The sequence below is a fragment of the Zootermopsis nevadensis genome, unplaced genomic scaffold (genome assembly GCF_977971745.1).
Source record: "Zootermopsis nevadensis isolate Lab colony 2312 unplaced genomic scaffold, Znev_1.0 Znev_ptg000029l, whole genome shotgun sequence".
Lineage (NCBI taxonomy): Eukaryota > Metazoa > Arthropoda > Insecta > Blattodea > Termopsidae > Zootermopsis > Zootermopsis nevadensis.
Genome location: NW_028259161.1, coordinates 9906808 through 9919725, shown reverse-complemented (window position 1 = coordinate 9919725; position 12918 = coordinate 9906808). Strand labels below are relative to the sequence as shown.

The window sequence follows — 12918 nt, the reverse complement described above, 5'->3', positions numbered from 1 at the left end:
CTTCCTTCCTGAATCGCCATACGCGGTTTCTTACCTGAGTAGGCGTAGCAGAATTATTGATATACGGGATTTGGACAACGGAATATTCACAGACTTGTGTCTGATTTATGGGTCACTTGTTTCCCGCGTGTGTTGGTTTATGACGGCCAGTGGTGGTACACTTTATCGGGGTTTTCTTACGTAGAGAATTTCTGTTCCAGACTTTCGTGGGCGCAATGCGAAAGTAGCGGTATGTAGAGGAAAGCTGTGTAGCCTTTTGATTGAACTTGGAACGCTTATTTTCGGATGCTCCGCATTGCCATCTAAACCAATAAATTATTATTAGCCTTTAAAGTACAATTGTAACTGTATATCCCACACCTGCTTTAATAATAATTAACTGATTATTTTGGATTATGGGTTTCGTATGATTCCCACTGATTCCAGTAATTATTTTTTAAACAGCCTTAAACATCAAACTTTGAACTGATAAAGTATTGTTAACATAGCGGTAGGGACTGAATTCTTAAATATTATTTAGACGAACTCCAACTTTAAAGAGTTGAATTGCTACATAAATCACCTGTTAATAGTGTCGTTAATTCTTGTAGCCACTAGTTGCCAAGCGCCATCTTAGTCTCTTTCATAATTCTTAAAAGTGACCTTATGGTTGGACCTGAGTGTCTTTAGATCCCGTACGTTGCTGGGAGCGGTCCGCTGGCAACATCCGGCCAGAGACAATTTAAAACTAGGCCTACTTAGTTATTTGTTAATTTGTTTCTGGTTACTGAAAGCCCATTTATTTTATTTTTTCCTAAGGGTATAAGAATAAACGTGATTCGTTTCTCGTCGGAGGCTTTATGAACAAGTGCCTAACCTGTTGGAGACTTTACATTCATGCTGTGAAATGTAAGTTTCCCGGGTAAACATTGTGTCAAATACAAGCAGTTACACGAAGAAATTTAAAATAACATGAAACGCCATAGTAATTTGTGCAAATTTCAATAAAATGTGTATTCGAATGTACTACAGTGATTTGTGAATTTTTAATAAGTATTGTTGAAGATAATAAAAAATAGCTAAGTTATTATTTTTAAAACAATAGTCCCAGGCAGGATTTATTAGCTCTTAGGTCGAATGGAAATAAATGTTTCTTGGTTCGAGTGAAGAGAAAGTTAGACTACCATTTTGAAAACCACTGGTGGGAGAACTAAACAACGCTTTGCGTCTTCTTATCCCATACAAACCCGTGCATAAATCGACCTCAATAGTGAGGTCATGTTTGAAACAAGTCGTTAGTTTATGACGTGTCAAACCAAAAGGCACTGGACGCTTATCTCTTCGTACTGAACACTTCGTACACGCATACGTACAGAAAATAATGTGCGTGACATCATCCTGCCCCTGTGACGTAGTCGAGGTCAGCCATGATATGTTCCCTTCCTTACAGGTGAAAAACCTGCCTCAGCAGACAATACTACAAATTTCATGTAATCTATCGTCAGACACCTGTCCGTCATTAATGTTTCTACCAAGCAACTTTTTTTATGTCTCCGCTAGACTTGCTGTCAACACTTGTTTTGGATTCGTCAGGATGTTAATTTATCCTTGTGTTATATCCCTTCACAATATTGGGTTTATTTAATCATAACTTTTGTCAGCATTAACATTTTGCTTAGGTATAGTAAATATGGTTTTAAAGCCCACTGAAATAAAAATATTTATAAAATTAAGCACAAGCGATGCTTTAATCCTCCCAGTGGTGACTATATATACCACATGTTTTAATATTCAGTAACTCCTTTGTGTTCATTTAATAGTTTTTATGATTTTCAGAATAAACAGCCTTGAAAAAATTGATGTTTTTAATGGAGACGTGTTTCCTGATGAAGTAAGGACTGATTCCTTAAAACTGCCTAGCTTCAGAGACTTAATAGTCACCTGTAGTGAAGAACTCAGAATCTAAGTTTGAATCATGTAGTATTCCTTATAAACTTCGATTTCAATAATGTTGACATTTAATGGAAGTTTGAAGATTTCTGACGATAGAGCGACATGTTATCTAAAGTTCTTGTTTTAACTTATCCATCAAAGTTGAGTAGCATTGCACAACTTTCGGGACAGTGGGCAACGAATTTTTTCGTTCACTAATAGAGTGCATTCTCAAATATTAATGTCCTTACCATCTTGAGCAACCGAAAGTTTGCATGTCTCCTACCACCCGACGCCATATATTCTGAGCTACTGACAGCGTCGCCAAATAAGTCACAAACAAAAGAAATTAAATATGTTTCCTATACAGTTGGACGTAATTAATTGTATAACCTGCATCATTCCACCGAGTAATTCAAGAAGCTAACCGTTTAGTTCTCACAGCGCTGTCGCCACGAGCGCGTTGTGAGTTGGCGACTGAGATGGCAGTGAGCAACGATGTATTGTAACCTAAGGCCACTGAGGAAGGGTCTTGTCCCATTTTAAGACAGTCTCATAATTTCCCCTAAGGGACTCAATAAAACTACAAACAAATTCAGTCAGGATTGTCTGGTACTCCAACCGAGATTCAAACCATGTTGCTTCCAGTACGATGTAGAAGTGTTGACACTAGTGACTCACAGTGGTTTCTCGCATCGTTTCCAACACATATATGACACCATTACGTTAATGATTTTCTATACATATACGAGAAAGCGTCAAAAATAATAGTCTATTTTCGAAGTTGTAATCTCGAGCAGGCAATGAAACCCAAAGATCGCATCTGAATAATGTGTGACTGTCTCTGGAAAGTCTCAAGAAGGACTCAGAATGATTTAGATTGGAACTGATTGCTTCTATGTAATCCAAAGTTACAAAAACAGGCATGTATTACCGAGAGATTGAGCAGTCCTTGAAAGTTCGCTGTGTTCTATACATTCTGATCACGAAGTCCCGTGGTTCTGTAGGCTTAATGATTTAGCAAAGTAATAACAATTAGATTCTGTACGTGCCGAGAGATTGTCCTACGTCCATCCACCGCCAAATCGTGCAGAAGAAATAAGAGTTGATCGTTACGGTTCTCAGTAAAACACAGCTCCATCTCAACTAACGCAAATAAAAATTAGTTGGTTTATAGCACAAAGACAAGCCGTCATTTCTTAGCTAACGAATTCAGTACCTATCCACTATCATAGCACGTAAATTTAGCAAAGCCAGCAAAATAATTCGCCATTGAAGGCTTTTCTCAGTTAATTCAAAGCAGCAGAACTACTTTAAGATTCATTCTCTTTTCACAATATTCTTACAAGTGGCCGCGATTTCAAAAGGTTTTCCGGTAAAATTTATGTATGGGAAAAACCTTAGGATTGTCTATGTCCAGATCGATATTTAGACAATCTTCTTGAAAATATGTCACCTGTTGTTGGCTATCGATAAAATGCTCATCGTCGGTTTATTGGTTTAATTATCAATCTATTATAGAAGGAAATGAACCTGTCAGCCTCAGGTGTGTTACGTAAAGACATACCCCAAACTTTCGAGAGTATTTTGTTTGAAAACTAAAATATTTGACACGGCACCACTAAATATCTTAGGCCTGTAAATCACATAAAATGTATCAATAAAATATTTAACGAATCATTTCTTATATTGTTTGTGAAATATTATCTTGTCGGCACTTTCTTATTCCATAAAAAATGTAGTTGTTACTGTATCCCTGATCAAACTTGTTTAAACATGAATATGGCTGTCTTTGGGTTGTAGCGCCGTGTAGTCTAGTATAAGTTTACAAGCGTTTCAGGGGTCCTTGCTGCTTCCATCATCAGAGTGCCCATTCCCCTGATGATGGAGGCAGGCAGCATGGACCTCTAAAACGTCGGTACATTTCTTAAAGAGTAAACGACGCTACAACCCAAAAGACAGCCATCTTCAGACTCACCGACGTGAAAATCTCAAATCCTACTTGTTTAAACACTGTGTTTTATGCAATAAACCTTCTCTACTTATTAGAATATCTGACTGCGGAATACTTTGTTTAATGTCGCATTGATATTCAAAATATCAAACGAGATTTGTATTGTAAATAACTCTGCACTTATGAAATGTAGTGTAGGCCTACGAGGAACATAAATGAGAAGATGAAGTGGCTCCGGAAAATCCGACGCCATTGCTGCCTCCTTTATTTACTGGGCAGGAAGGAAGGTTCTGACTGCCGACTTAATGTGGCTGTAGTAGCCCGCACTTAAAGGTTGCAATTAGTTGCACTTTGTTACGTCGAGGCTTTTGTTCTCAGTCCTGGCCCATGTATCATTACTTCAAACATTCATCGCACGTGAGAATTTACTGTAGTCAGCAACACAGGAGTCTTATTTAGACGGCTGCTTCTTGTACTCAGAGTTGGGGCGATTTCAGCAAAACATAGACTGTAATGATGTTTTCTTTTAATTTACCGTTGTATTTATTTGCGTTTCCGATTAACAATCTTCAATTTGTTCTATTATCTCGTCTTTTTATACATGTTCTTCAGCAAGGTTTATTAAGTATCACGTGATTAAAATTCACGCACAAATTTTTTATTAGCCTAATGATAATAGTAAAAGATTTTGAAAGGCAGGAATACAATATTCGATTGAAGGAATTAAAGTTCTCTTTCAACATCGTGGTGAGAATGGTTATGTGGTAAGATTTCAGGTTCTCAAGGGGGCGAGTATGAAGTTGACTGTCTTAGTGTGATGGGCGTACCGTGTACTCTCGTAAAAATGACCGACGTTTCAGAGGCGATTACTGCTTCCATCATCGTTATGATGATAGACGTAGTAAGCACCTCTGAAACTTGGGTCAATTTCTACGAGACTACAAGGCGCAACATTCCAGAACACAGTCGTGTTCAATGGTTTTGTGGTTCGCCGTGCCTCACACTTATCCTAAGAATACCTGGGATAAAAGCAGACGAAGCAACTCCTCTCATGTTGGGGTTTGTGCTTTAGTTAAAAATGAAATTCTGCAGACCCTAATAAATAAGACAAAAGCAATTGCTCCTCTATTTCTCATTAAGCCCATTTAAATAAATAGCAGTCTTGTTAGACACGGATCTAGTGTCACATGCTTGCTGGTACATTTCGAGGAAAGTCAGTACTCCAACAGTAACTACAAAAAGTTGTATTTTGTACAATAAACTAAGTTTTTAATTTAATTAATTAGTGTTCTGTCTGACGACAGGTCCATATGAACAGGATCCTTCCATCCTTTTCTCGGACTGGGACCTGTTCATATACGTCCTTGGCAGATGATCCAGAAGTGGTTTGCCATTGCCTTCTTCTGTGTGTGTGTGTGTGAATGGAGTAATTGTTGGGATGCCACGGAGAAACCGGGGAAGCCCCCGGAGGAAAACTCCGTGTTGCCTAGACCACGGCCTTGCCCAACACAAGTTATAAATTACCGAACATTAATTTCGTAAAACATATAAGTTTCGCTCGTAGAAACAAATGACAGCACGAAATAAAAAGTAGTCTATGAGACTCAGATTTCTAGACAAACATTATTTACAGGAGCAATGAAAGAATACAAAAAAAGAAATGTAAGATGACTGTCTTCTGTGCAGTTGCACCGTGTAAAATCGTAAATGCTGACTAACGTTTCAGAGGTCTTTACTGCCTCCATCATCAGGGCTCTCGGTCAACTTCTACGAGACTCTACGGCATAACGATCAACAAGAGAGTAATTTTCATAATCGTCGCCGTGAAAACATGAACTCTCTCAAAGTTGTAAGGAAGCAGTCAATTTCAGACTTTATTATGAACTATCGTGTTAAGTACGTATATAGGCAATACATGTCTGAGGTAGTGCAATAAGAAAGGTGTGTTTATGCGCAGTTGATGTGACGTAGGAGATCGTAATCGTCTTCCATCGCAATCACGAAACAACTGCAAAACGCGATACCCGATTTTAATTAAATTTAGTACTGCAGCATTTTACCAATGATAATGAAGTTGGCTGTTCTCAGGGATTTTGAGCTATGTAGTTTGATAGAAGCTGACCAACGTTCCGAAGGTTCTCACTGCGTTTATTATCAGGACGATGATGTGTATTTTCTGTTAGGCTTTACGTACCTTATTTTCTTTTAGTAACAACTGGTATCGAACACAGCGCACGTCGAATACGAAATCAGAAAGTGTTGAAGATGACTAGAAAGTTGACACCCATTCTCCAAATGCAGTGTATTCTACCTCTGTAGAGTTTCGCAGTCTACCTCAGTGCGTACATATTACATGAGAACAGAGCCTCAAGGCAGTCCATGATACCCCCTGTACCAAGCTCCGTCTCAGTTAAAAGAGCAATACGACTTGAGAAGTTACTAACAAAACAGATAATATAAGCTATTTCTACTAGCAATTGATGAGAAAACTGAAGTTTTGGCCGTGGGACTGGAATGCTTAACTACCTTCTACATATTTATTTTATTTGATCGTATAATAACAGGCATATAGAATTTCTGTAAACATCCCATTGTCAAGAAGACATATGCAACAAGAACAAATATCTCCTTAAACTTAATAAAACTGACTTACGTGGATCTTGTCTTAAAACTGAATAATTTTTTTAATTTTTCTTGTTAGAAGAAGTCATTCTTTACGGCCCGCTGAGTTTTTCCTTAACATAGCTACAGTAGCAATCAGAAAACAAAGCTAGAACGAGGTTCACAAGAGACGCCAGCAAAGAACAAGGTCGGGTAAGGGAATATATTATAAGCAACGAGCTAACAAGGTCAGAAGATAAGATTTAAACGAGTTACATTAAGTTTAGTCTGATTTAATGAGGTCTCTAATATTGTAATTAACATCCATAAACTTACGTAGAGATAGATGCCTATTTAAACAACCAACAATATTCTTGTTTTTCTTAAGAGAAATTTACCAGTACATATTCCAATAAATTTCATGTCGTCTTTGATAAAGGACGCTAACAATACTGTGAAATTATAACTAATAGTTAGGAAACGTAATGAGAAATTTATAAATTGTTCATAATTTCCAAATTACATTTTTGGAATGATGCAGAATACTTCTGAGGAAAAACAGTGTGTTTTAATGAATTTCCATCATCATATCAGTATTAATATTAATTGTTGTTAATTTAAGACAATACTTAAATGAAATGGAAATTTAAACTGGGTCTCCTGCCGGAAAACAAAAACCATGTTGCTCACTACTGCGCCTGGAAAGAATAGAGAGTCTCATAAAACTTGGCCTTTAATATTTGGCGATGAGTGGTCGCCTTGATGATGGAAGTAATGTCGCAAAACTTATAGCAAACTATACAGCTCAAAAACCAGAACACAGTCATCTTCGTAAATTTTAAGTCCTTAGATGGAATTGCGGTTCTGTTTTTATGTTAAAAAGATTGAGAAATGTTTCAAGCAGTGCAATGCCACCTTGCCATTTATGAGTGATGTATGGCGGTCTGTAGCTGAAAACAAACTGGACATCGAGTTCTGCCCCGAGGGTCACACCATGGGAAGGCAGGACGTGGGGTCATGCCGATAGAGAAAAGGAAGGGGGCACTTGGTAGATGCAAGGTGAGGAGGCTATTGTAGACTCGGGGTACCGGAGGGGGGAGGACAAGTACGGCGCGAGGGGGAACTTAACACGTACCGGAATCTTGAAGGGTGTAGGGGAGGTATGTGTATGAGGGAAATGGTTAAAAAGACTAGGAGCGTGAGGAGAAGGAAGCAGAATTTACAAGTGTAGGTTGTGAGGTAAGAGGTGAGAAGGGGAAATGAAATAAGAGGGGAGATTCAGTTATGTCTAGTATCCGGTAGATGGCTGCAGTGGACACGCCGATTGCATTACCCAGTGTAGGTAGACTTGAGCCTTGTGCCTTTGGGGGTTCAGGCAACAGTCTTCATCTTACGGTACATACACGTGCACATATAGGGGACAGGTGTGCGTGTGTGTATGTGTGTGGTTCCGAAATATTCGACTTGTCTGCCGGTCCTATCAGCTTGCTTGTTAAACCCTGCCGGCAAAGTAGTAGTGGTGGGTACCATCATCGGCAACTGACGGTCAAACGTGCAAGGAACCCGGTCAACTGGTTGCAGCCAGACTAGTTATGCTTGTCAACCCGAAATTCAACACAGCTTCACCGGGTGTTGATGACACTGCCACCCGTAGTAGATAACTACTGGTTGTAATGTGTTTCAAAACTATTTTTATTTAATCTTGCGCTGTTTATTTATTTTCTGAATAACTTTTATTGTTAAATTATACGTTTGGACATGTTAAATTTAACTCTGTCTTACACCCGGTGCTGAATAAGCAACAAGGAAGTGCATTAACACCGTGTTTGTGTCAGAAGTGAATATGCGTGTGTTCTATGCAATAACAGTTTCATAAAGTAAAAAGGATATTTTTCTTTAAAGAGATTGGTGGAGAAGTGCGCGTGTGTTCTTTACAAAAATTATAGCTGTTGAGACATATGAGTGGTGCAGGAGGAGATATTAATAGAGTGATACAATTTGATTAGTTTTTCTGTTTGTGAAAGAACGAACAGAAGTGTATAGAAGCACTTTGCAGTGCATATTCTACTTTAAAAAGTGTACCAGAACGGCTTCAAAGTGTTTCCCAATTTTGGAGTTTTGGTTCAAGCCGGCAACACGGAACCAAGGTAAGGAAAATGTGATACGAATTTCAGGTTCTTGTTATATCAGCAATTGGAATGTAGATTTTAAAGCGAGGATAGGTCAACGAGAAGGACAGAAGACCAGTAGTTAAATAGGCATTAATCATGTGTAAATATTACGGGTTTTTTATGTTTATCGTGTTTGATTGAAGTTTTAGATCAAAGAATCAGTCTGTAATGCTGGCTTGGTGAAGAAACTGCTCAGTGTACGGTTCAGATACGCAAATACACTACTATCTTAAATAACTGATTTATCGATTACTTTTAGCGTTCCGGTTATATACATTTTTTAACTACGAGTGTCCTTTTCGAAACAGAACACAATATGAGCTGTAACGTTCCTTACCGTAACTTGAAACGGTCATAGTATCACGAAAATTACAAGTCATGCATGTTGAACGCTGATAATGGATAACAGAAGTGGCGTCATATCGTTTATAATAACAGTAATAATAATACGAAATCATTTTTATCAATGTGTGAATTAAACGTAGGAGTTGGAAATTTTGATTAGGCTAAATAAAACAGCATGTTCTCGAATTTCAAGGACAATGATACTTATAACAGTTACTAAGTAATATTTACATTAACATCTTTATGACAAAACATGTTTAATTTAAGCAGTTTTCGTTTAAACTTACCAGTGATGTCTACAACATACAGACATATATTAAAAAATATATATTTATAAAGATACAAAATTCAGGCGTATAAAATAAAATGATGTGCTCTTACGAATTTATTAGGTAAATACAAGTTTGAAACTGAGAAAGACACGTGCGTAATTAGTCGAATTAAAATGCTATTTATTATTGAAACGTCCAATCTACATAGGCCTATGCTTGCACAATAAAACTTCAGTATTCGAACACAAAGCGATATATCGACCGAGTATCAGTTTGTCATCAGTGTGTACTGTAGAGTGGATGAATACGTTCGTGTGCTTTTAATACGCGTGTTTAAATATAAACATTTGTGCAAATGTTATTTCCTTAAACAAAAACAAATACGGCACTCAGATGTTGCAAATTTCCGTTACTAAGTTGTCCATACAAAATATTAGAATGTACGACGTGTGTCAGAATCAGTATAGATCTGTCTGGTGTAACTGTTCGATTAAATTAGCTGTCTTCTGGGTTATATTGGAAGAGTTTCCCATTTTGTCTGAGAAACCTGTAACATTATCTTCGACGAAGACAGACGTAATATATAAAATATTCCAATTGCACACGTAGATATAAATAAATTAAAACTTACGTAGGCCTATATGTTGTGATTTTTATGTTTCGAATAATTTTAATTACCGTTAATTATTACATCGTTAAAGTCTGAGGTTCATTACACCCACCTCTGCCCCCACCCCCTCATGAATATAGACTACAAGCGCCTTTTTCAAATGTTTAGCTGTTATTTAAGTCAAATTGCGTATCGAAAACCACTACATCGTAATTACTAATCTGGAAAAATTCTCCGTGGATATCGCGTACCCCCTTTTCTGTTATGTAATTTTTCGAGTCGTAATAGATGAGTAATTTCATTGTCATTTGTTTGTCTGCGACTATTAATGGACTTAAGAGTGGTATAACTGCTGCAGACTATACGCCATTTAGAAGAGCTAGGCATAGATGAGAGGATAATAGAATGTATCTTAAGGAAGTAAGGTGGGAGGATTTTGATTGGACTCATCTGGATGTAGGGTTCGGAGTGCGAGCTGTCGTGAACACGGCAATGAACCTCCCGATTCAGTAGAAAGCGGGGAATTTCTTGACTAATCGATCGTACTGTTTTCCTTCTCAAGAATGACGACTCCATAGTTTCGCTATAATTTCAAACACAAATTCATCCATTAACCCCATTACAGGCAAAGTGTTTCAGTAATTTTAGTGGCAGTAAAATCGTTCGGTGTTTGAGCACGAAAATGCTTGTCGAGGTCAGATTCAACTCGAGCTTACGATTGACCATCTAAGTAAATACCGTCACGATAAATTTCGAAGGGTTCCTTAGTATCAACCTCTTTACTGGTCAAACCAGAGGGAATCTTTGACTGTTACATTAGAATAATTTTATTCCATGCTAGTTTAAACAAGACAAATAAGAAGTTCAGTATTCAGATAGAATGCAGATGCAGTCAAATACATCCTTTCATGTTTTGCATGTCTCATTGATGAAGAGAATTTGTTGTAGGCTGCACAGCGATCACAATGTACTGCATAAACTAATTTCCCCCCTTTTTTATGAATATGTAGACCTAATGAAACTCATGTTTAACGTTAAATAATATTTTGTGTGATGAACAATTTATCAGAAAAAATTTCAGTCTGGTTTTCATGTATTATAACATTTCAGTAGATCGATACAAACTGAAATTAAATTCGACAATACATTTTTGATTAGGCTCGCAAAATAAAATCTCGTAATAATCCATGACGTAGTTACGGACACGAAACTCACAGTGAGGCAGATTTATTTCTCTGTATGCAGTAAACACGCAAGCGTTGCGCAAAGAACTCATAAAGGATAAATAAATAAAAGATTGAAAATATATTCATTCCCGTAAGCGTAGGCTAATTTATGCCCTGACTTATTAATCTCGCGAAACAACCTAGACTAGGAATGGGAAATTATTTTTACTCGGAATCAGGTTGGGATTGTTTCGAAATAATTGCGGGTCGAAGAGTTCTGCGAGAAAAAAATCGTCAATATTAAAAAACATTGTTACAGTAATCGATCATTTGTATTGTCTTGATGTATCTTTAAAATACATAAAATATTACTTCAGGCATTCCAAGTAAAACATGGTACGTCATTTTTATCTCCTCATACATGCTGCATGCCACGCCCATCCCATACTCCTACATTTCATTATCGTAATTATATCTGATGAATAGCAGAGTTACGTGTAGAAAACTTTCCCCAGTCTCTTGTCACTTTATCACAATTAGATCCAAATATTCTCCTTAGAGGCCAAATTTCGAACTTATATAAAACATAAGTATAGGATAGTTTATCAAATAATTACCGATATTTAATTCACTGACGTTCAGGTTTAAATTCGACAAGAAAAAAACGTGTAAATATTACAAGGAATATAAATGATGCAGTCTTTAATAAATTTCGAGTTACTAAAATGGCAGACTTCAGAGTTGTAGCTCTATATGGTCTAATAGAAATACTAATGTTTCAGAGGTCCTTACTGCCTCCATCATCAGGGCGATAATAATCGTTTTCATACTCACCGTCTTAAATCCTACCTTACTGTTTACATCTCTGTATTTCATACATTTGTTTGTATTGAATGGATACGCGTTGTGTTTTCTTTGAAGTAGAAACTGAATTTTCAAATATTATTTAGATAAACAAAGATTTAAACAATCAAAAGAAACGTCAGTAATTTGTAATTTATATGTACTTATTTATACCGGGCATTATTATTTAGTCTATTTTACGGATGTCCGCGACAGCATATTATCTTTGTTCCTATTTGACCGAAAGCAGGCAAAGCGAGAAGAGGGTGATACACAGTATTAGTAGGTCTACTCAATTTTGTTGAAAACTATCAAGTTTTAAAACATTTCTAATTTTGTTAACATTATTTACGTATGATCATTGTTCCAACACAACATACGACCTTTTCCAAAATTCCACGTAGAATTTACGTATGGCAACAAATATAATAAAAGTTTCTCCTGAAATTTATGTGGTTATTAGTTGAAATATAAAGAAATTGGCATTTTCTAAGGATGTCGAAAATAGTGTAAGTTTCGTACTCCAAGTAGCTTGAGTACGTGCAAAGCATACAGGTATCTGCAGAAGACGAGGGTCACTGTGGGGCTAGGTAATGGTGGTTGAACGTCTCACTCCACTTGCATGTGTATTGAAGGGTGGAGGGGGAAGGTTACTGGGGTGGCTCATAGCCTCAGGGGAGTGGAGGTCCGGCCAGTCCAGTTGTCACTGAAATCAGATATATGGTACAAACATGATGCAGTGAAGATGCTTTGAAGCCATGTGCAGTAATGTTAAAAGCGCATATCTTAATTTTAACAGGGCCAGAATAACGTCTTTTTATTTGCTTTGAACGACAAGCGTTAGGATAAATACGCATGGAGGAGTTGATGTATGGTCTTGGTATTATTTGCTATGTAATATCGGCATTTTCTATTAAACACTGGGGGAAATCTATAAAACTTTCAGAGGAATCGATTTATATTGTCGGGATTCAAACGTAGCAACTCTTATAAAGTGCAATGCAAGCACTATGTAATTATGTAAATATTACTAAAATGAGTAAAT

General features: G+C 37.1%; 1 protein-coding gene across 9 annotated transcripts in view; it reads left to right on the top strand.

Moving 5' to 3' along the window:
- The window catches only part of grh (grainy head), a 303339-nt gene that overhangs the window by 115633 nt on the left and 174788 nt on the right, over positions 1-12918 (top strand). The window contains exon 1 of one of the 9 annotated variants that reach the window (XM_022063771.2): positions 7803-8613. The exons of the other annotated variants lie outside the window; for them this stretch is intronic. The gene's annotated coding sequence lies outside the window, so the exon portion shown is untranslated. Of the gene's footprint in view, positions 1-7802; positions 8614-12918 lie in introns of those variants that run through there. 9 annotated transcript variants of the gene reach the window in all.